Source organism: Rhinatrema bivittatum, chromosome 8, assembly GCF_901001135.1.
Source record: "Rhinatrema bivittatum chromosome 8, aRhiBiv1.1, whole genome shotgun sequence".
Classification (NCBI taxonomy): Eukaryota; Metazoa; Chordata; class Amphibia; order Gymnophiona; family Rhinatrematidae; genus Rhinatrema; species Rhinatrema bivittatum.
Window position 1 is genome coordinate 87,896,828 of NC_042622.1, and position 21,361 is coordinate 87,918,188.

Consider the following 21,361-nt stretch of genomic DNA (forward strand, 5'->3'; position numbering starts at 1 on the left):
GTTACCTAATAATCATCATAAATTGCATTTATATTATCCCTTTTCTCTGTGGACAAGTAGGAACAAACAACCACATACTGGACTGTGCTGATGCAGAAAAAGGTTCTCTTTAGCTCCAAAAAAACCAAGAAGTCTTTCTGAACATGTCTGGGAGTTCCTCAGTCTTTTTTGTCCACTGAAGCGTATAGACAAGAATAAGTTTGCTGCTCTGTCTACTGCTATCACTGAGATTTTTTGCGGTTCTTTTGCTTAATTTTCTGATGGTTTCTTTTTTATTTTATTTTATTTTGTTGCTTTTTCTTAAAGACAAAAAAAATTATATATATATATATTTTTTCTTCTAATGTTCAGTCAAGTCTGGTAACTCACCTAGATGTCAGGGGGAAACTGTGTATTTCCCATTCTTGAACCAAGCTCTGCTCAGTCCATTCTGTGCCCCAACTAACAGAATGGTTCAGTGAAAGTCAACCTTAGATTAAAGTTTGCCTCCTATATTGCTCTGCCCTGAGGAGCCAAAAACAGCGCTGGGACACCTGGGGGGTGTTCCCAACATTTAGACAGTGTGGAGGCCAAAAGAAAGTGTGGGATCCCAAAGGAGACCTGTGAGTTCTTGCCTTGATGTGTTTTGATGTTATGTTGTGCTACTATGTCTAAAAGTATTTTGCCTTGTCTGTAACCAGAAGTCTTGATTTAAGTCATGCCAAGTACTACTACAAGAGGATTTACTATGTAAAGACATGGACTGGAAATCTGGCCTGGAAATTAGTCTTGCCCAACTGTGAGTTAAGTTTACCTGCAGTCAAGTCAGGAAATATGTTGTTTCTAATAAAAACAGCACTGAGAATTAATTCCTGTGTTAGTGTGCTGCAGGAGCCTTCAGAGCCTGACACTAGTTTGGGGAAGTCTCCTTTTAAGTTGTGTGCTAAATGTACACAAAAAATGGGTAGCCAAGACCTTCATTGCCTATGCCTCAAGTGTCAAGGAACCTCTTATAATTCCTTGATGTGTAGTCCTTGTGGAAAAATGTTCCTGCATACTGTTAAATGTAAGAGCATGAAGCTAATGAATGAGATGTTTTTTACTGCAGATAGAGAAGGGTCCTCCTCACAAAGACCAGAAAGACCAGAAGAGTAGAGATTTAAGTTCTTCACATTCCATTGCTAAAAAGAGGAAACATGAAAGTTTGACACCATCATTTAAAAAGCGCCGTCCCATAGCAGTAACACATAATACCATCGGTGTTAGCCTCCAAGAAAAATCATGTTGAGGACTCAGTTGAGCACATCGGTGCAAAAATCTTCAAATTGGAAGTCTTCAACAGTAATGCTGATCACATCTTTGCTGCCATTATATTGATTTTCTTTATTATACATCACTTTGATTCTCCATATTCGAAAGACAATTGATCAAATTAATAAACTAAGCCATGTGTATTGGCACCAAAGCTCTCAACACAAAACAAAGTCAATGTCATTGCTCCTTTAATGAAACAGGGCATAAAATCTCATGGAGTGCCCCCTAGTCTTTCTATTATCCGAAAGAGTAAATAACCGATTCACATTTACCCGTTCTAGACCTCTCATGATTTTAAACACCTCTATCATATCTCCCCTCAGCCGTCTCTTCTCCAAGCTGAAAAGTCCTAACCTCTTTAGTCTTTCCTCATAGGGGAGCTGTTCCATTCCCCTTATCATTTTGGTAGCCCTTCTCTGTACCTTCTCCATCGCAATTATATCTTTTTTGAGATGCGGTGACCAGAATTGTACACAGTATTCAAGGTGCGGTCTCACCATGGAGCGATACAGAGGCATTATGACATTTTCCGTTTTATTTACCATTCCCTTTCTAATAATTACCAACATTCTGTTTGCTTTTTTGACTGCCGCAGCACACTGAACCGACAATTTCAATGTGTTATCCACTATGACACCTAGATCTCTTTCTTGGGTTATAGCACCTAATATGGAACCTAACATTGTGTAACTATAGCATCGGTTATTTTTCCCTATATGCATCACCTTGCACGGATCTACATTAAATTTCATCTGCCATTTTGATGCCCAATTTTCCAGTCTCACAAGGTCTTCCTGCAATTTATCACAATCTGCTTGTGATTTAACTACTCTGAACAATTTTTTATCATCTGCAAATTTGATTATCTCATTCGTCGTATTTCTTTCCAGATCATTTATAAATATATTGAAAAGTAAGGGTCCCAATACAGATCCCTGAGGCACTCCACTGCCCACTCCCTTCCACTGAAAAAATTGTCCATTTAATCCTACTCTCTGTTTCCTGTCTTTTAGCCAGTTTGCAATCCACAAAAGCACATCGCCACCTATCCCATGACTTTTTACTTTTCCTAGAAGCCTCTCATGAGGAACTTTGTCAAACGCCTTCTGAAAATCCAAGTATACTACATCTACAGGTTTACCTTTATCCACATGTTTATTAACTCCTTCAAAAAAGTGAAGCAGATTTGTGAGGGAAGACTTGCCTCGGGTAAAGCCATGCTGACTTTGTTCCATTAAACCATGTCATTCTATATGTTCTGTGATTTTGATGTTTAGAACACTTTCCACTATTTTTCCTGGCACTGAAGTCAGGCTAACCGGTCTGTAGTTTCCTGGATTGCCCCTGGAGCCCTTTTTAAATATTGGGGTTGCATTTGCTATCCTCCAGTCTTCAGGTACAATGGATGATTTTAATGATAGGTTACAAATTTTTATTAATATGTCTGAAATTTCATTTTTTAGTTCCTTCAGAACTCTGGGGTGTATACCATCCGGTCCAGGTGATTTACTACTCTTCAGTTTGTCAATCAGGTCTACCACATCTTCTAGGTTCACTGTGATTTGATTCAGTCCATCTGAATCATTACCCATAAAAACCTTCTCCAGTACGGGTACCTCCCCAACATCCTCTTCAGTAAACACCGAAGCAAAGAAATCATTTAATCTTTCCGCAATGGCCTTATCTTCTCTAAGTGCCCCTTTAACCCCTTGATCATCTAACGGTCCAACTGACTCCCTCACAGGCTTTCTGCTTCGGATATATTTTTAAAAGTTTATACTGCGAGTTTTTGCCTCTACGGCCAACTTCTTTTCAAATTCTCTCTTAGCCTGTCTTATCAATGTCTTACATTTAACTTACCAACGTTTATGCATTATCCTATTTTCTTCTGTTGGATCCTTCTTCCAATTTTTGAATGAAGATCTTTTGGCTAAAATAGCTTCTTTCACCTCCCCTTTTAACCATGCCAGTAATCGTTTTGCCTTCTTTCCACCTTTCTTAATGTGTGGAATGCATCTGGACTGTGCTTCTAGAATACTATTTTTTAACAATTACCACGCCTCTTGCACACTTTTTACTTCTGTAGCTGCTCCTTTCACTTTTTTTCCAACAATTTTTCTCATTTTATCAAAGTTTCCCTTTTGAAAGTTTAGCACGAGAGCCGTGGATTTGCATACTGTTCCTCTTCCAGTCATTAATTCAAATTTGATCATATTATGATCACTATTGCCAAGCGGCCCCACCACCGTTACCTCTCTCACCAAATCCTGTGCTCCACTGAGATTTAGATCTAAAATTGCTCCCTCTCTCATCAGTTCCTGAACCAATTGCTCCATAAAGCTATCATTTATTCCATCCAGGAACATTATCTCTCTAGCGTGTCCTGATGATACATTAGCAATGGTTACATGGAATAGACTTAGTTTTTGGGTACTTGCCAGGTTCTTATGGCCTGGATTGGCCACTGTTGGAAACAGGATGCTGGGCTTGATGGACCCTTGGTCTGACCCAGTATGGCATGTTCTTATGTTCTTATGTTCTTACATTTACCCAGTCGATATTGGGGTAATTGAAGTCTCCCATTATTACCACACTACCAATTTGGTTAGCTTCCCTAATTTCTCTTAGCATTTCCCTGTCCGTCTCACCATCTTGACCAGGTGGACGATAGTATTCTCCTATCATTATAGTCTTCCCCGACACACAAGGGATTTCTACCCATAAAGATTCAATTTTGCATTTAGTCTTATGCAGGATGTTTATCCTGTTGGACTCTATGCCATCCCGGACATAAAGCGCCACACTGCCTCCTGGGTGCTCCTCTTTGTCATTGCGATATAATTTGTACCCCGGTTTAGCACTGTCCCATTGGTTGCCCTCCTTCCACCATGTCTCTGAGATGCCAATTAAGTCTATGTCATCATTCACTGCTATACATTCTAATTCTCCCATCTTACTTCTTAGACTTCTGGCATTAGCATACAAACATTTCAAAGTTTGTTTTTTGTTTGTATTTTCATTCTGCTTTTTAATTGATGGGGATAAGTTAGAATTTTTTAGCTCAGGTGAGTTTTTAGTCCAGGCACTTGGACTACTTTTCTTATTATTGGAACCTCACTGTCGGGATGCCCTAATTCTAATATATCATTAGTATGCTTTGAAGATACCTCTCTCCAAACCATGTGCTGCTGAGTGACTGTCGGCTTTCCCCTTTGTTCTAGTTTAAAGGCTGCTGTATCTCCTTTTTAAAGGTTAGCGCCAGCAGTCTGGTTGCACCCTGATTAAGGTGGAGCCCATCCCTTCGGAAGAGACTCCCCTTTCCCAAAAGGTTCCCCAGTTCCTAACAAAACTGAATCCCTCTTCCTTGCACCATCATCTCATTCACGCATTGAGACTCCGGAGCTCTGCCTGCCTCTGGTGACCTGCGCGAGGAACAGGGAGCATTTCAGAGAATGCTACCCTGGAGGTTCTGGATTTAAGCTTTCTACCTAAGAACCGAAATTTGGCTCCCAGAACCTCCCTCCCACATTTTCTTATGTCGTTGGTGTCCACATATACCACGACAGCCGGCTCCTCCCCAGCACTGTCTAAAATCCTATCTAGGTGACGCGTGAGGTCTGCCACCTTCACACCAGGTAGGCATGTTACCAGGCGATCCTCACGCCCACCAGCCACCCAGCTATCTACATTCCTAATAATCGAATCACCAACTATGACGGCCAACCTAACCCTTCCCTCCTGGGCAGTAGGCCTTGGGGAGATATCCTCGGTGCGAAAGGACAATGCATCACCTGGAGAGCAGGTCCTTGCTACAGGATCCTTTCCTGCTGCACCCAGTTGATGCTCTCCAATCATGAGAGCTTCTTCCTCCAAGGCAGCACCAGGGCTGCCAGTCTGAAGTTGGGACTTGGCTACTATGTCCCTGAAGGTCTCATCTATATACCTCTCTGTCTGCCTCAGCTCCTCCAGGTCTGCCACTCTAGCCTCCAGAGATCGGACTCGTTCTCTGAGAGCCAGGAGCTCTTTGCATCGCATGCACATGTACAACTTCTCACCGGCGGGTAAAAAATCATACATGTGACACTCGATGCAAAAGACTGGGAAGCCCCCTCTTGCTGCTGGGCTGCTGCCTTCATCTCAATTTTTTGTTCAGTTCCTAGTTAAGTTTTAAGTTTCTATGGGAGCAGGAATGTGTCTAATTAACGTCCTTTAAATGTATTAGTGAATTCACTATATGTCTGGTAGTGGCCTACAAGGGACTGATCAAACTCTCAATAAAGTTTTTGTTGGGTTTGGTTTTTTTTTTTTTGTGAAAGTGGCACCTGCCTGTAAATTAAAGGATGAGCTAGGGGTGTGTGGGCAAGGGGTGGGAGGGTTGGGAAATACAAACAGTCTAACTTCAGTTAGTCAGCCAGAGTGACTCACTGCTCTCTTGATTATCAAATGTTGGTACCTAATCAAACCAAATCACACTACCTCACCTTTCCAAGGTGAGTAACTGAACTGAACTTTTCAACCTTTCTACTTAGGTATAAACTGCTCCTAGCTTATTTCTAGCTTCTGGCTAATTTTATTTTATTTTTTTAAATACAAGCTTACTAGTTGCCTTACAGACTTTTAAAAATAAACACACTAACTACTGCTTACTATCTGCCTTACTGACTGACCATTTAAAAATACAAACAGTCTAACTTGTTTATTCACTGCCTTACTATTAAAAGCACATACACACAAACACACTAAATAATATTCCCAAGTAGTTAACTTTGCCCCAATATGTTTGAAAAAGACAATGTCCCAAGCAAAAACCTACTGATTCCTTTCAGCCACCAGCAAGGTGATCCTCTCCACTCAGTGCTCCCACTGGAATGTGGGAGCACTGAGACATTGTGACAGAAAATGTCATAATGCCTCTGTATCGCTCAGTGGTGAGACTGCACCTTGAATATTGTGTACAATTCTGGTTGCCGCATCTCAAAAAAGACATAGTTGTGATGGAGAAGGTACAGAGAAGGGCAACCAAAATGAAAAAGGGGATGGAATAGCTTCCCTATGAGGAAAGGCTGAAGAGGTTAGGGCTGTTCAGCTTGGAGAAGAGATGGCTGATGGGGGATATGTTAGAGGTGTTTAAAATCATGAGAGGTCTAGAATGGGTAAATGTGAATCAGTTATTTACTCTTTCGGATAATAGAAGGACTAGGGTGCACTCCATGAAATTAGCATGTGGCACATTTAAAACTAATCGGAGAAAGTTCTTTTTCACTCAATGCACAGTTAAACTCTGGAATTTGTTGCGAGAGGATTAAAGGCTGAAGAGGTTAGGGCTGTTCAGCTTGGAGAAGAGACGGCTGAGGGGGGATATGATTGAGGTCTTTAAGATCATGAGAGCTCTTGAACGAGTAGATGTGACTCGGTTATTTACACTTTCGAATAATAGAAGGACTAGGGGGCATTCCATGATGTTAGCACGTAGCACATTTAAGACTAATCGGAGAAAATTCTTTTTCACTCAACGCACAATAAAGCTCTGGAATTTGTTGCCAGAGGATGTGGTTAGTGCAGTTTAGTGTAGCTGGGTTCAAAAAAGGTTTGGATAAGTTCTTGGAGGAGAAGTCCATTAATGGCTATTAATCAATTATACTTAGGGAATAGCCACTGCTATTAATTACATCAGTAGCATGGGTTCTTCTTAGTGTTTGGGTAATTGCCATGTTCTTGTGGCCTGGTTTTGGCCTCTGTTGGAAACAGGATGCTGGGCTTGATGGACCCTTGGTCTGACCCAGCATGGCACTTTCTTATGTTCTTATGTGGTTAGTGCAGTTAGTATAGCTGGGTTTAAAAAAGGATTGGATAAGTTCTTGGAGGAGAAGTGCATTACCTGCTATTAATTAAGCTGACTTAGAAAATAGCCACTGCTATTACTAGCAACAGTAGCATGGGATCTTCTTAGAGTTTGGGTAATTGCCAGGTTCTTGTGGCCTGGTTTGGCCTCTGTTGGAAACAGGATGTTGGGCTTGATGGACCCTTGGTCTGACCCAGCATGGCAATTTCTTATGTTCTAATTTCTTATGCCTGCTTTTTGGACTTAGCCTACCTCTAGTCTGGATTGTGGCTCATCACCTGTTGTCTCACTGACAGATGTCTGCTCACAGGCTAGACATTCTCTTTCCAGCACCTGGGACCTATCCACCTCCGACCAGTCTGAAAGAGCTCACGGAGCAGCCGGAGGACTGCCTCCCTTACATAATTTAAGAAAGAAACAATTCCAAATAGCTATGTTCCAGTCCAGAGTAGCGGCCTATCAGCCTCAAGTGCTGCAGTATTTATATAATACTTTGCAAAAGAAAAGGGAAGCTACAAATTGGTTTCAGCCAAAAGATATGGATAAGTTGACGCCTTTTCCAAATGAAGCAAATGAATCAGAATGTTCCAAACATATGGCAAGATCTGTTTGATGCCTATAACATCTCCTCCAGATCTTCAGCTGCAGCCATTGCCACTAGAAGATTTGCATGGTTAAAGGGATCAGAGCTTTGGGAGGATATTCATGACAGAATAGCTGATGCTTTGTGTTCAGGAGACAACTTATTTGTCAAAAAAAAAATAAGAGAAACAGTAAGTGTCATCAAAGGGCATTTTCCTTCATTACAATCATTAACAGCAGCAGCTGGAGGACACCCATCAGAGAAGAAATACCAACAATACTCTTATAGGAGGCCTATATAGTCTCACAGCGATTTCACAATAAGTAACATCGGAAACAACCATCTTGTTTTATAGATGCTCAGCTTTCAAATCATGTAATGACGTATACTTGCATAACCAATAAGGAAAAACACTCAGTAAAATTATGAAGATTTAGCTGGGTTTGAGATAACATCATCTGCTGATAGGACATGAAGAGATCTTTTGGTAAGAGATGATCCATAGTTGTTAATGTGACGCATCCCCAAGATGTTTGTCCTTATTGGTTACACAAGTATACGTTATTACATGATTTAAAAGCCGAGCGTTTATATAACAAGATGGTTGTTCCTGACGTTCCTCATTGTGAAATCGCTGTGAGACTAATTCATCTTCCATGAATGGTATAATGTCTGCTACAAGATAAGTATTAACTTTTAGAATAACTATGTTATTCCAACAAACCTGACTTGTTTTTATGTCATTTTTAGTTTGTTTAAATGAAATAAGAAGTCACTAGCAATGCTGGTCTGTTTGTTTCAATTGGAATTTACATCATGATCATAGTGCTCTTGATGAAGCTGGGTGTGAAACAACGGCCACTTTTGGGCTTAGATCACAAATAATCTAACACAATCACCGATCTTGGAACACATTACTTGTTTTTCAACAATGTTTTAATTGCAATTCAAAAAGACAAAAAAATTATTTCTGACTGATCCGCACATGGTTGAGCTGTCCGGGTGGCCTGTGCATTGCAGGGCACACTGTCTGGCTTGCTGATGCGGTATCAATTAACAGGTTATTGATGCAAGACAGGATTACATTTAAAATTTGGCAGTATTAAAAGACTCCTTTTTTTGGTCCACTCTACTATTTATACCACTGTAAGAGGGGGTACTTTTAACTCGGAGTGGGCTTTGGGGGGGGGGGTAGGTTTGGGGGGACGGATGGTTTTGGTTTTACATACACAGTAGGAGGTACGAACAGCAAAATACACATCACTGAGATTTTCTGTCATTTCAATTGATGAAAGGTACAGGAGGAGTTGATTTGTACAATGCACTCTCTACCTAACTTCAAACAACAACAAGTTAGGTAGAGAGTGCATTTTCAAAGCTTTCCTAGTATTTAGGTTCTGGATAAATCATTCCATAGTTCAGTTTCAAACATACAATCAGATGGCAATGTTTTGCACAAACAAAAAGGTACAGGTTCAATGAGTTTATGCAAAGAAACACTCAAGATATGGAACTGGGCAATTCCAAGAAACATCTGTCTTTCTGCAGTGTATCTTCTGGGAAAGGACAATCTCAGCTGTTGCTTCACTTTCATGAATGGTCACTTCATCTCTCTGTTCAGAGCTTTTTAACTCTGGGGAACACCTCTGATAAACCTATTTGCTTCACCTTAGAATCACAAACTACCCCTTTATTATTCCATGATTCCATGAGACCAGCGACAGATGCAGTGGCATTGGAAGCATTTTTCATTCAGTAGAACAAGGATCTGATGTATGCTTTTCTGACAATTCCTCTTATCTCCAAAACTTTACTGAAGATATGAAAGAACACTAGAAAAATTATTCTCATATTCCATTTCTGACTTTGACAAATTTGTTTTCCATAGCTTCAGAGACTAGCAGTGGCTCTACGGGTTCAACTTCCTAGTTTTCCAAATCTCTTGACTCAATTCGAAAGCTCTTTTCTCCATCCCAATCTTTAGTCACTAGCTCTCACAGCCTGGATATTGAAAGCAAATTAGTAATGGCTATGCCTTTTCCTTCAGAGGTTAAACTTGCCACCAGAGAATTGTTGCGGGTGTGGACCCTTGGACCGAGTTGGAGTTGGCTCAATTTTCAGGGAGAAGCATAGCAGGTCTCCATCGTCGGCTGGTGGAGCTGACTGTGGCAGAGACCCAACTGGAGCTTCATCTTGTTCCCCTTAGGTTGAGCCCTTGGGTGCCGGGGCCGGCAGTACTTAGGTGCGGGCCTCTGTTGACAGGGGTTGAAGTCCATGGAGAAAGGCGAGTCACAGGCCAGGGTTCAGGGCAGGCTAGGTACAGGCATAGTTAGAAATAAGCAGTGGTCAAGGGAGGCAGCATTTTGGTGCAGTCCAGAGTCAGGCAGTGGACAGTAGCAGGCAGAGTTCAATCATAGCTGAGAATCAAGCAGTGTTCAGTGGCAGGCGAAGTTCAATCGTAGTCAAGTGTCAAACAAGCCAAAGTCAAAACCAGAGATCCGTCCGAGGGAAGACAGTATGGATAGGCAGGTAGGGAGGTGAGGAACATCACAGGCAAGCAGAAGACACTGAAGAACTGAAGACTGACCCTAGGAAAAAGAAAAAGAACTCATAAGGAAGACCAGGGACTGCCAAGATAATGACTAGGAACACAAGCACGAAGACCAGGAACACTCTGTGGCAACTAGTTCTACCAAAGGTAGTTGACCTATTGCCAAGGTGCAGATTGCAGGGAGCAAGGGCCCTTTAAGGCCAAGACCTTTGACCTCATCAGGAGGGTCCACAGGACTTTTCCGACCACAGTTCCTTTAAATTTAGGCAAGGGGCGCGCGCACCTAAGGAGGTCATGCCACATCTGGAATCATCAACTGCATCTCTGCCGCAAATACTAGCAGCATTCTTGCCGTGTGTGTTGAATAGCTGCACTCAACCAGGATAAAGGGGAGAGTGGCGGTCCATGATGTTAGCCCATGGACCGCCAAGCATAACAACAGTATTTACAATTTCAACTGGAAACGGTTCTTTTTTTGGTATTCTTCTCTAACAATGAGGATCCTTTACATGTACAATGGCAACTATACTACAATACCTCCTACACCTGTCCAACTCAGGTTTAAAGTCAAATTCGGTTAGAATTCATGGCATTGCAATTGTAGCTTATCATCATCATTCCGAAGGCCTATTTCTCATCATGCCATAGTTTCTTCTCAATGGAATCTTAATTTAGTTCTTTCTCAATTGATTACACCCTTCGTAACTATGAATTTGAAATGACTTATTTGCATATTTCTATTCCTTGTAGCAATAGCATTAGCATGTAGAATAAGTGAACTGCAAGCCTTGGTGGTGTATTCTCCGTACACTTAGATTTTTCCCAATAGACTTAGAGAATGCACCATAAATGCACCATAAATTTTTACCTAAGGTGGTCTCTCAATTCTATTTGAACCAGTCTTTTATCCTTCCGATTTTCCCAAAGCTTCATTCATCCTTGGCAGAACAGTCACTTCATACATTGTATTGTAGAAGAGCTTTGCTAATCTATCTGAAAAGAAAGAAGCCATTCAGAAAGTCTTTCCAGTTATTTATCTCCTATGACATATTCAAGCAAGGACATCCAGTTAAAAAGCAGTTGCTCTCATCATAGTTATCTCAAGTATTTCTTATTGCTTCTCAAAAGTAATAATTCCTCTGCCAAGAAAGGGGCGTGCACACTAAGTAAGAGCTAATGCAATTTCTGAAGCCTAGATATGGCAATCTTCTACTCATTTGTAAAGTTGCTACATAATATTTCATTCACACTTTTACTAAACACTACTGTTTAGACCAGGATTCCCACAATGATGTTAACTTTGGACAATTGATTCTATAAAATTTGTTTCAACAACTTCAACTTCCCTCCTTTTCTCCTGATAGGTTGCACATCAAATTTAATTATTCTCAAGTTTTTTATGCACCCCTTGGGCATCCCCACTTGTGTGACTGTTTGTTTCTGCTTGTCCACGAAGAAAATGAAGTTGTTTATCCTGTAACAGGTGTTCTCCATTGATGGCAAAACAAATCAGCCACATAATCCCACCCACCTACTGGAAGTTGAAGTATAGCTATAGAATGATTGAAGTGGCTTGTACAGCAACAGCAGCATGGAAACTCCCATGCTTCTCTTTCGGAGACTAGAGAGTTTTTTTCCACATCTGTGCCACTGGATGATGTTACTCATTTATGTAGCTGATTTGTTCTGCTGTCCATGTAGAACATTTGTTACAAGTAAGCAACTTTGCTTTATCCACAAGACCTCAAAGTATTGAGGAACTTTGAAAGCACAGCTGCCTCTGAGTCCTATAGTGTCATTGCAGTGTGATTATAGTGCTTGTATCACAAAGCAGAGCGTCATAGTAGATAACACATTGAAATCATCGGTTCAGTGTGCTGTGGCAGTCAAAAAAGCAAACAGAATGTTGGGAATTATTAGAAAGGGAATGGTGAATAAAACGGAAAATGTCATAATGCCTCTGTATCGCTCCATGGTGAGACCGCACCTTGAATACTGTGTACAATTCTGGTTGCCGCATCTCAAAAAAGATATAATTGCGATGGAGAAGGTACAGAGAAGGGCTACCAAAATGATAAGGGGAATGGAAGAGCTCCCCTATGAGGAAAGACTAAAGAGGTTAGGACTTTTCAGCTTGGAGAAGAGACGGCTGAGGGGGGATATGATAGAGGTGTTTAAAATCATGAGAGGTCTAGAACGGGTAGATGTGAATCGGTTATTTACTCTTTTGGATAATAGAAAGACTAGGGGGCATTCCATGAAGTTAGCATGTGGCACATTTAAAACTAATCGGAGAAAGTTCTTTTTTACTCAATGCACAATTAAACTCTGGAATTTGTTGCCAGAGGATGTGGTTAGTGCAGTTAGTATAGCTGTGTTTAAAAAAGGATTGGATAATTCTTGGAGGAGAAGTCCATTGCCTGCTATTAATTAAGTTGACTTAGAAAATAGCCACTGCTATTACTAACAACGGTAACATGGAATAGACTTAGTTTTTGGGTAATTGCCAGATTCTTATGGCCTGGATTGGCCACTGTTGGAAACAGTATGCTGGGCTTGATGGACCTTTGGTCTGACCCAGTATGGCATGTTCTTATGTTCTTATGTATTTATTACTTAGTACGTTAGACAGCTGTGAGCTCTTCCTTTCCACTCCTCCCTTCACCCACACAACTCCCAACAAAACACCACAGCACACTTTGTTTATTGGTATAACAGAGTCACAACTTTATTACATATTTACACATGTGACAGTATGGACCCAAGTCTGTTTCTAATCCTTCACTCGTGGAGCCCTCTCATCTCCACGGTGCCCTCATCCCTCTATCTGAGAACAGCCAGACTGAGATAGTAGTTGGTGAAGTTATACTGGACCAACCCACACCTCACCTTCATTGCCCTCCAGCCCATTAGGCCAGGTGACAGCTATACCCCCAGCCCCACCAGCTGTGTATTGTTCAACTCGCTCCTTGCTACTCTACTTCTTTCTGTGCACTCACTGGTTTGGGTACCCAACACAGTCTGAGGCCAGTGAGAAAACCCTCAGTTGCTCCAGACCCTCACCTTGTGCTGTGACTCTGTTTATTTGAATCTCAAAACCCCTTCAATTGTATCTTGAAATCTCATATTATAGATGTCATTCCCAGTGTTCAACAAATACATCCCATCCAAGTGAACTAGCACTGCAGTGTCCAGAGTCATTAGTTCATGACTTACTTGTTGACCTTCTTCCATGCTCTGTCCACAAGTTTCCATGTGCTCCACTTTGGTCGTGGTATAATGTTCAGTAAGTCGCAAATAGGCACACCTGGTCTCTTTTAATGCTTCTTATCCGCGTTAAGGTAGGCATCCTGCCAAAATCATTGCCTTCCAAGTAAATGATAACCACTGCCAGCCAGGCCCTCTGTTCCAACTGCTCTGACAGTAATTTGAACCATCCCATGCTATAGCACCCATTCCAAACCACATGGACACCCTTTGGATGTAAACCCAAGGTTTTCCTAATGCATCCGGCTTCAAGCTGTCTTTTCAGCCAGGCCATGATGAAGTGTCCAACCATCCAAACTTTATGTGTTGGAACGGCACTTAGAGAGCACAAACAATGCATAGATGTTAACATGAGATGGCATTGGTACACCCTCTCATCATTCATGCAAGTAGCATATGCCAAAGACAACCACCTTCCAATCCTGTGTATGACTGCCGTCTGTAGACCCTAGCAAGTCACTTCCAGTGCTGCCCCTGTCTGGAAAGAGTATGTCCCAAAGGAGCTCAGGTCTAATACCAGTTTTACCAGAAGCTTTCAGAAAACTGCAATGAACTGGAACTTGGTAAGGGGGTAACCAACTGCATGGATCAACAAGTGGATCCCACCCTTTAGGCCAGCAAGCCCTTTATGCCCTCAGCTTGCTGACCAGGCATATAGTAGCAGAGGTCACCCTTTGCACCAACTTGCCCCTATGCTACCCTAGTTGATGTTGGATTTAAGCATCTTGAGCTGCACCCTGTTGTCCAGCAATATCACATTGCCTGCCAGCAAACTGGTGCAACCACCCTTGCTGTTTGACAACCACCAATTTGCTGATGTGCAAGGCTCAAAAAAAAAATATTAAGGAGAAGGCCAGGGAGAAGAGAGTCACTTCAAATGCAGACAGGCATTTTAGTAGCACCTCCTCTCAAAGCTGGCTCAATATTTTATGCATGACTAGGCACCTAGCAACCTATCTGAGTTTTTTTCTCGCCCATCCTTTGAATAATTTCTTGATGATGAAACTCTTATATGGTTCCCCCATCCGAAGATCTTTGCAAAAATTGCCAGGCCAGCTACCTATACAGCGACTGTTCCTTTGACCAACCCACCCTTCCTAGCCTGCATGATGTAGACAACCAGTGCTCCCTCCGGCACTGGGTCCCATCCCTTAGAAAACAACATATGACATTGAAGCCTCATTTGTATGTCTTCCATGTCACTGGGGAAACTGCTGTGCTCAGTAGGTTCCATGTTGCATCATCCCAGAGGTCCTCTGGTACTGGTGTGCGCTCCTTGTCTGCTCCTGGAGACAGCTACCTGAAAAGAAACCACTTGAAATGAGACAGAATGTCAGCTATACTATTTCTTTCTCCTAAACAATACAGTGATCAGTCTGCACTTAAGTGACAGCTTGTTGATCACTTCCACCACACCCAGGATGTTGTACCAGAAAACCACCTTCTTGTTGGCCAATCTCAGACACCAGATTGCTAAGGTCACTACGACTGGGAATAATTCCAAGAAGGTGATGTTTTTGACACCTTTGCCTCCATGCAGCAATTGAAGGACTTTGCAGGTCAGGACACCACACACCTTGCCCCTGGCAAGAGATGTCAGCACCCTCCCCCTGTCTCTAGAGGCATCCAAGAATAGCTTCAAATTTCTGCTGGACATCAGTGCCACCTCTATAATGAATTGCCATTGTCACTCCTTTAAAAAGGACCCCCGAACACAGATCCTCCCAAATGCATTGTGTGATTCTGATGTAATGGTGGTGGCAGTATAGAAACTGCCATTCTGCGCATAAATGCTCTGCCTATGGGTCACTCTGCAAAGCTCAAATGGCCAATAATGGATTGCATCAGCCCAAGGTCACCTTTTTAGCTGCACCCATTGTCAACACCAAGTTCACAACTCCATCAGCTTAGTGCTGGGCAATGAGACACCATTTCCACAGAGTCTATTCCTATGACCAAAAATATATTTATTTAAAAACATTTATTGTCCACTTATAATGAAAACAATCAAGCTAAGCGGATCACAATTTAACATATAACAATAAAATCACAAGCAAATATCAAGACTATTTCCATTTATAACCAATTTTCAACTATGCTTCTTTAAACAAAAAGCCTTTAAGATGTTTCCTAAAAATTTAAAAATCAGACAACTCCTGCAACTCTAAAGGCAAATCATTCTGCAATTTAGCACCGATTAATGACAAATCTTGATTCTGTGTTGCCTGCAATCAGGCTTCCCCAATAGAAGGGATCACTCAAAGCTGTTGTCTAGCAGACTGTAAGGATCGGGAGGATTGGTAATGTTGTGTTCCGTGGCCGCGGACAGCTGCGGCCACGCTCCCCTACCTGACCTGTCATGATAGGGCCGCCGCGGCAGCATCGGGGAGGCCGCGGGAGTCAAGCCCCAGTCGCCCCTGCACACCGGTGCGGACCTCTGTGGTGACTGCCGGGTTGAGAGGCGTCTCTGCTCCTCCCTCATGGCGTCGGGCCGCTTTCCTCCGTGGCCGGGAATCCAAGATGGCCACCATTCTCTTAGGCACGAGGCCGCGCCTCCTTACAGAATTTAAAGGGGCCTCGTCCCCCTAATTGACTTCACCTGTGCCTGATGGGCCAGGCACAGGGAAGTATATAAGGAGACTGCCCACAGTCATTCCTCAACTTGGCAACTTCGTTGTTCGAGTCTGCTTGCTTCGGTGAGTCCTCTGGTTCCTCAAGTTCCTGATTCCTGGTTCCTGCTTCTTCTCGGTGATTCTTCGGTGTGTGACTTCGGACTGGCTAGGGGTGATTCTTCGGTGTGTGACCTCGGACTGGCGAGCGGCGATCCCCTGGTACTCGACCTCGGACTTCTTCTGGACCACCCGTCTTCAAGGGCCCACCTAAGTCTCAGCGGCCCGGGTCCCTACTGGCTCCTCCTGGGGGGACCGCGGGCTTCCAGCAGAAAAGATCCAGTTGGCCCTTGCACCGACCTCACGCCTTCTCGACCTCTCAAAGGTCCACCTAAGTCCCAGCGGCCCGGGTCCCTACGGGCTCCTCCTGGGGGGACCGCGGGCTTCCAGTGGTGAAGATCCAGTTGGCTCTGCTCCGACGCCACGCCTCTTCATCCTCGCAACCACTGTCTCAGCCTTCAACACCGAGGGGCCAGCCAGCCCCGTCTTCTGCTCCGCCTCACCACCTGACGGAGGAAACTTAGGGAGCCATCTCCTAAGGTGATTCATCCTCCCGTTGGTCCAAGGGTTCACAATCGGATCATAACAGGTAAGGCTTAAAATTTTTGCAGAGTAAGGAAACTATTTACTTTTCAAAGCTTTAAAAACCATAATCAACACTTTAAATTTCACCCGAGATAAAATAGGCAATCAATGAAGCTGTCGCAGTTGGGTAGTGATGTGCTCCTGTAGTGGGCTTTTTGTGACTGAGTTTTCAAACAGCTGTAAAACACGCAAACGATTTTGAGATAAACCACATATAATGAATTACAATAATCCACCATCGACAAAATAAAAGCTTGAACTACAGTTCTAAAATCTGCCCTATCCAGAATAGGCCTTAGATGATGCAAAAGCCTAAGCTCAAAATATCCTGATGAAAGAATAGTTCAGAATTGGTCCTTAAAATCCAAATTAATATAAAAAATGACCCCTAGATTCTTTGCCTGATCCACAAAGGGGATTACTGCCCCATTAACTACAATAGTCGGCAGATTTTTTTATATGGACCTTCTAGAGATCCACAGGGCTTTAGACTTTGCAAAATTCAATGTAAATGTAATGCATCCTTTTGCAACGGTTATTGTTAGAATGTAAACCGAGGTGATTTGTAACTTGTTACATGAATATCGGTATATAAAAGTGCCAAATAAATAAATAATATTCAAAATCAAGCCATTGGAACTCATTCAGTCCCCAACTGCCATCAAACATTGGATAATCTGGGGGAAAAGAAGTACACCCTCCCCTCAATATAAATGTAAATGTAACTGGAAAAATACAATTGAACATCATCCGCATAACATCTAAAGAAGATGTTAAAAGAGCTCAACAAAGAACATAAAGAAAGCAGATAAATATTAAACAGAGTGGGTAACAGTATGGACCCCTGGGGTACTCCCACCGAGGATGCAAACCACTCTGATGTATTAGAACTAATCCTCACTTGTTGTCTGGACTCTAAAAAAGACTGAAACCACAAATATACCTTACTCCCAAGACCCAACTCCTTCAAGCAATCCATTAACTTCAAATGATTAATGGAATCAAAAGCTGAAGAAATATATAAATAAATTGCAAGTACACTCTCCCCAGAATCAATTTTCTGCAATATATAGTCATTAACTGCAACCAAAGCTGTTTTAGTACTTTGATACTGCCTAAACCCACATTGGTTCTCATAAAGGACACTATTTGTATCCAGAAAGTCCTTCAATTGCTTAAAAACTACTCTTTCTAAAACCTTCCCAAATGAAATTAGATTAGAAATAGGCCTGTAATCACCACATTGATCTGATTCATAATTCCCCTTCTTTAGAACCGGGCAGACTTGAGGTTTATCAGATCCATCTGATATCCAATGAACTCATTTTATAATAAAGAAAAAAAAACATGAAGGGCACGGATCCAAAGTACAATATGAGTTCTTAAACTCATTCACAATGGCCTCCATTTCTTTTCCCGATACAGGCTCAAATGTATCCCACTTAATATCATAGGTATTCGTTACCACATTGGTATTCCACTTCTGCTGACTCTGTATGCTAGACAGCAAAATATCTAACTTAGTTATGTAGTGGTTTGCAGATTCTTTTGCTGTAAACCCAGGCTGTGACTGTTGCTTATCTGATGGTTTTATTAGTCCATTTATAGTACTAATTGTGACTAGGCCCTCCGTTTTATCTATGCCCAGGGAATATCAAACTCCATGACCACCCAGAAGAAGGGCATCAGTTTTGTGCACGTCTGTGATGTAGTTAGGCCGACAAAGAGGAAGTCATCAAGGTAATGCACAATATTGTCATTCCCTGCCACCTGTGCTGTCACTCAGTGAACAAAGGTACTAAAAGTCTTGAAGTGTGCACATGAGATTGAGCAGCCCATAGGGATGCACTTGTCCACATAGTAAGGCCCCTGAAACTGGAAGCCCAGGAGATGGAAACTGTTTCAGTGGACAGACAGCAGCCAAAAGGTTGATGCATAAGAACATAAGAAATTGCCATGCTGGGTCAGGCCAAGGGTCCATCAAGCCCAGCATCCTATTTCCAACAGAGGCCAAACCAGGCCACAAGAACCTGGCAATTACCCAAACACCAAGAAGATCCCATGCTATTGATGCAATTAATAGCAGTGGCTTTTCCATAAGTAAACTTGATTAATAGCAGTTAATGGACTTCTCCTCCAAGAACTTATCCAAACCTTTTTTGAACCCAGCTACACTAACTGCACTAACCACATCCTCTGGCAACAAATTCCAGAGCTTAATTGTGCGTTGAGTGAAAAAGAAGTTTCTCCGATTAGTCTTAAATGTGCTACTTGCTAACTTCATGCAATGCCCCCTAGTCCTTCTATTATCCGAAAGTGTAAATAACCGATTCACTTCTACTCGTTCAAAACCTCTCATGATCTTAAAGACCTCTATCATATCCCCCCTCAGCCGTCTCTTCTCCAAGCTGAACAACCCTAACCTCTTCAGCCTTTCCTCATAGGGGAGGTATTCCATCCCCTTTATCATTTTGGTTGCCCTTCTCTGTACCTTCTCCATCACAACTTATCATTTTGGTTGCCCTTCTCTGTACCTTCTCCATCGCAACCATGTCAGTCTTTGCCATCACTGCTCCCCTGCCACAAGACCTAACCAGGCTCACTATGTTATTGAAGGAGGCATACTTGACCAAGCATAGCTTACATAGAAGGAAATCATCAACTGACTCCCACTCCAGTTATGACAGATTATGGATGAGCCTAAATTTGCAAGGCTCCTTTTTGGGGACTATGGCCAGGGAAAACAATCAGGTTCAACCAAAGAAGGTCTGGGAATGGGCCGGCACTCCAGCCCAGTTGCAGCTTTGTGTTTATCTTGTGGCTTACAACCCCTTCAAAATGCACTGCTGATGGTATACTGTGGGAAGAGGTGCTGCAGGAGGGGCCTCTATAGGGAATCCTGAATCCAGATCTGAAATCTTCATACAAAACCACTGCATCCACAGTTTTTATGTAGGATGCCAGCCAAGGGAACGTGTGGCATAGTCTGACTTGTATAGTGGCTATGCTGGACATGATTCTCTTATTTAGGTTGCTGGCCTTGGAGTATTTGAGTGCAGGGTACACTGCTCTGCAAGTGGAACCTGTTACAAAATCGGGTCGGCTCCCGGTTCCCCCGCTTACCCCGAGGCAGCTCCGGGCGGGTAGTAGAGCCCCACACACTGCTGTGCCGAAATCGCTGCCTGCCGCGGCTCCTGCACAGCGTCAGAGACGCTGCCGACTTCTGTCGCTGGCCCCGCCCCCTAGATGCGCGCGAAGAGGGCTGAGTCTTAAAGGGGCCAGCGCGGGAAAAAGCCTGTGATGACGTCAGACGCTCAGGGTATTTCTACCCTGCTCCTACAGCTCTCTAGTGCCTTGCAACAAGGTTCCTGGAGTCGTTGTGTGCCTGCTGTGGTCTTGATTGCTTCGTCCTGCTTCTGCCTTCCCTTTGCTGAGGATTCTTTTGGCTTTGACCTCTGGATTGACTTGGATTGCTCTCTGGCTGTGATTCCTGGACCGGCTTTTGGATCGCTCTCTGGCTCTGACCCTGGACTGGCTTTTGGATCACTCTCTGGCTCCGACCCTGGACTGGCTGCGGATCGCTCTCTGGATATCGACCCCTGGACTGGCTGCGAAGCATCTTTGGACTTCGATTCCTGGACTGACTTTGGATTTCCTACGACCTGCTGGAGGCGCCAGCCGTCCGGAACCACGACCTGCAGGAGGCGCCTGCATCCGGACCACCCGTATCGACAGGAAGTCGCCTAAGTCCCAGCGGCCGTGTCCCTACGGGCTCCTCCTGGGGGGACTTCGGCTTCCAGGGTGAATCTCCTAAGTCCCAGCGGCTAGACTCCTAAGGGCCCCTCCCGGAGGAGTACCGGTCTCCAGGGCGAAGAGTCTTCTTCCTTTCCGGTCCAACACAATCCATTCATCCAGTAAGGGTCTAAGTCCTGGTCGCAAGGACTTCTCCGCAGATCAGAGCGTCAGCCAGCACTGAGCTTCCGAACCGCCTCCTGGTTGGGACATTTGCTGTGGACCTCTACAGCACTCCATCTTCGGTTCCAACCAGCTCAAGGGTCCACGAACATAACAGTTTGCAAGGCCATGGACCCGGCGGACCTTGCGGGTCTGAAGGCCATTCCCGGTATTGCCCAAAGACTGCAGCAAGCATGCCTTGACACCTTAACAGCCACAGTACAAGCTTTAGCCGACCGAGTTGGTGGAGCTTCGGTCGCTGGGACCAATGTACCCGGAGCTGGAGCGTCTACTACCGCTTCTGCTCCCATCCAGATGCCAGTACCTACGCGATTCTCAGGAGACACGAAGCTTTGCCGAGGTTTCTTACATCAGTGTTATATTCGGTTCGACCTTCTTCCACTTCAGTTCCCTACGGATCGAGTCAAAATCAGTTTCATTATTTCTCTTCTGGATGGGAGACCCCTGGCCTGGGCGTCCAACCTTTTGGAACGCCAGGATCCTCGTTTGAATAGAATTCATTTCTGCTTTCCGGCAAGTATTTGACGAAGCCTCTCGTAAGCCCACCGCTGCTTCTGAACTACTTCAACTACGGCAGGGCAATCGGCCCTTAGCCG

General features: G+C 43.4%; 1 protein-coding gene across 4 annotated transcripts in view; it reads left to right on the forward strand.

Annotated features, from left to right (window-relative positions):
- The window catches only part of CFAP77 (cilia and flagella associated protein 77), a 574,339-nt gene that overhangs the window by 450,871 nt on the left and 102,107 nt on the right, over positions 1–21,361 (forward strand). The gene's annotated exons all lie outside the window — the stretch shown is intronic.